The sequence below is a fragment of the Pristiophorus japonicus genome, unplaced genomic scaffold (genome assembly GCF_044704955.1).
Source record: "Pristiophorus japonicus isolate sPriJap1 unplaced genomic scaffold, sPriJap1.hap1 HAP1_SCAFFOLD_455, whole genome shotgun sequence".
Taxonomy (NCBI): domain Eukaryota; kingdom Metazoa; phylum Chordata; class Chondrichthyes; family Pristiophoridae; genus Pristiophorus; species Pristiophorus japonicus.
The window spans coordinates 15537-19588 of NW_027254358.1; positions in this window are offsets into that span (position 1 = coordinate 15537).

The following is a 4052-nucleotide window of genomic DNA, read 5'->3' on the forward strand; positions in this document are numbered from 1 at the left end:
TGTGAGCTTTGAGGAGAATGCTAAAAGGCTGCAGGGTGACTTGCACAGGTTAGGTGAATGGGCAAACGCGTGGCAGATGCAGTATAATGTGGATAAATGTGAGGTTATCCATTTTGGTGACAAAAACACAAAGGCAGAATATTATCTGAATGGCGGCAGATTAGGAAAAGGGGAGGTGCAACGAGACCTGGGTGCCATGGTACATCAGTCATTGAAAGTTGGCATGCAGGTACAGCAGGCGGTGAAGAAGGCAAATGGCATGTTGGCCTTCATAGCTAGGGGATTTGAGTATAGGAGCAGGGAGGTCTTACTGCAGTTGTGCAGGGCCTTAGTGAGACCTCACCTGGAATATTGTGTTCAGTTTTGATCTCCTAATCTGAGGATGGATGTTCTTGCTATTGAGGGAGTGCAGCGAAGGTTCACCAGACTGATTCCCGGGTAGATGGCAGGACTGACATATGAGGAGAGACTGGATCGACTGGGCCTGTATTCACTGGAGTTTAGAAGAATGAGAGGGGATCTCATAGAAAAATATAAAATACTGATGGGACTGGACAGGTTAGATGTCGGCAGAATGTTCCAGATTTTGGGGAAGTCCAGAATCAGGGGACATAATCTAAGGATAAGGGGTAAGCCATTTAGGACTGAGATGAGGAGAAACTTCTTCACTCTGAGAGTTGTTAACCTGTGGAATTCCTTACCGCAGAGAGTTGTTGATGCCAGTTCATTGGATATATTCAAGAGGGAGGTAGATATGGCCCTTATAGCTAAAGGGATCAAGGAGTATGGAGGGAAAGCAGGAAAGGGGTACTGATGTGAATGATCAGCCATGATCTTATTGAATGGTGGTGCAGGCTCGAAGGGCTGCATGGCCTACTCATGCACCTATTTTCTATGTTTCTATGTTTCAATGAGACATGGCAACAGAAAAATAAGGATTACACCTTGCAATATATAACATTTAAAAAAGATAGAGAGGAGAATAGGGGGAGGTGTAGTAGCTGTACTTATTAGGGATAACATAATGGCATTCGAAAAAAGTGATTCATTTATCAGCAAGACAGAAATAGAATCCATGAGACACTAATGAGACACTGTGGAAAAATTGAGGGTAAGGAAAGAGACATACATTAAGCACATGGATAGCAGGGGAGAGCATGATAAAGAAGAATATGAAGAGATTAGGAGGAAGTAAAAAAAACACAATTAGGAACGCAAAGAGGAACTATGAAACTAAATTAGCAAGGAACATTTAAAAAATAGTAAAATATTTTACAGGCACATCAATAAAAAAAAGGAAGGTCAGGGTGGGAATAGGACCACTGAAGGATGGGGAGGATAATACCACAGGCAGCAATAGAGAGACGGCAGAAATATTAAATAATTACTTTGCTTCAGTATTTAGCAGGGAGACAGAAAAGGTGGACGGGACATCTGATAATGAGATTAGAAATGAGATTACTATATTTAAAATAATAAGAGGAGATTTATTAAATAAACTAATCAAACTCTGAAGTGGAGTATTTAAAATAAACACTCGATACCAGATCAGTGTTCGAAGATTCAAGCAATCTTTATTCCCACCGGTGTGGGGTGACCGGCTTCAGGTCTAGCCAGGTCACCGTCCAACAATATGTAGTTTCAAACAACCTTTTATACACTTAAACATACATGCTCAACCTTGTGCACGATCGTCTGGCACAATTTGATTAGCCTAAAGCCCACTTGCACAGTGGCTGATTGGTTACTTCCTTCCGCGTCACATAAAGTCACTCGCCTCTGTTTTATGCCGAGCTTGCGTAACATTAAGGTACTGCTTCCATTACCGGAAGAAGTACCTGACTGATGTGGCCACAATCTATTGTTGTTAGCCTGACCTTTGCTCAGGCCCGGTGGTATCCCGTTAACGGTTTACTTCTGCCCCATTGTTCTGCTTTACCACGCTCCTGGGCCTCTGTGGTTCCATTTCTAAGTCACGCAGCTTACCTCGGGTAGTTCTTGCAAAGTCAACATGTTATTCTCAGCACTGTCTCAACTGCCTATTAAGCGATCTAAACGCTGATCACTGCAAACAGCCCATTAATTCATTTGAGTCCTGAGAGCCCTTCTTAACCTTTTAATTATAGCAGAGCTCAAAAGCCTCACTTCAAACTCAAAGCAGATAACACCTCTGGTCCGGATTGATTACATCCCTTTAATCTATTTTCCCAGTCCACTTTAGCCGACTCTGTCTTCATACCTTCATAATTGCCTTTCTTTAAGTTTAGGGGCTGAAATTGCCGCCCTCCTTCAGGCCTGTAACCCCCGAATATCGGCGGCCACGGTGCGGGGGAGTGGCTGCCGACTTTGGTGGAATGGCTGTGGCTTGCCCAATTGTCCTCCCGAGGTTTTCTGGCCACTCCCACCAGTGACTTCTTTCCCTTACTATTTCTTATCTCCACCTAAACTGATTCTACATCTTGATCTTCCGAGCCAATATCATTTCTCACTACTGATCTCATCCCTTACTAACAGAGCTAACCCACCTCCTTCTCCTTTCTGTCTGTCCTTACGAAATGTCAAATACCCCTGAATATTCAGTTCCCAGTCCTGGTCACCTTGCAACCACATCTCTGTAATGGCTATCAGATCAAACCCATTTATTTATATTTGTGCCGTCAACTCATCTATCTTGTTACGAATGCTGCGTGCATTTAGATAAAGAGCTTTTAATTTTTTTCTTTTAACCATTTATCCCGACTACTTTCTGTTGCACTCTTATGTTTATCCGCTCTGTCCCTTCCTGTCGCCTTCTGGTCATCATTATCCCTATCGCTACCCTGCACTTTCCCTTTGACTTTTTACATTACCCCTCACCTGAACACCCCCCACGGCCCCGCCTCTCCCCCAACCCCGCCCCCCACTATTTAGTTTTAAACCCTCTCTACAGCCCGAGTTATTCGATTCAGCAGGACACTAGTCTCAGCCTGGTTCAAGTGAAGCCCGTCCCAAAGGAACTGCTCCCTCTTATCCCAGTACTGGTGCCAGTGCCCCATGAATCAAAACCCATTTCTCCCTGACCAATCTTTGAGCCACGTGTTTAACTCTCTGATCTTATTTACCCGATGCAAATTTGCTCGTGGCTCAGGTAGTAATCCAGAGAGTATTACCTTTGTGGTTCTGCTTTTTAGTCCCTAGCTGCTCACACTCCCTCTTTCTTTGTCCTACCAATGTCGTTGGTACCCACGTGGACCACGACAACTGGATCTTCCCCCTCCGACTCCAACTTCCTCTCCAGCCCAGAGGAGATGCCCTTAACCCTGGCACTGGGCAGGCAACACAGCCTTCGCGTCTCATGCTCTCGGCTGCAGAGAACTTTATCTATCCCCCACTACTACTACATTTCTTTTTACTCCCCCCACTTGAATGGCCCCTGTACCATGGTGCAGTGGTCAGTTTGCTCATCCTCCCTGCAGTCCCTGCTCTCGTCCACACAGGGAGCAAGAGCCTCGAACCTTTTGGACAAGAGCAAGGGCTGAGGCTCCTCCATCACTACCTCCTGAGTCCCCATACCTGCCTCACTCGTAGTCACACCCTCCTGTCCCTGACCATGGATCAAATTTGAATGAATGAAAGAGCCGTGATTCCAGATTAAAAACTATACAAACATAATTTGATATTTCAAACTTGACAACCTAATTCATTAACTAAAATACACTCGAGATGGTGGGGTGGGTGATGTGTTGCAGATGCAGCGTGTGGGAGCTGGTGGACACCAGTGTGATCCACGGCGACCACATCTGCAGCAAGTGTTGGCGACTCCAGGAACTTTGGCTTCGTGTTGATGAGCTGGGGTCCGAGCTTCAGGCACTGCGACACATCAGGGAGGGGGAGAGTTACCTGGACACTGTGTTCCAGGAGGCAGTCTCACGCCTTAGGCATGGATAAGGGCTTCAGCAGTGAATAAGCTGAGGCAGGGGACGGAGATGGGCGATGTTATGGTGGTGAAAAGCTGTGAGGAGGATGCTAAAAGGCTGCAGGGTGACTTGGACAGGTTAGGTGAGTGGGCAAAT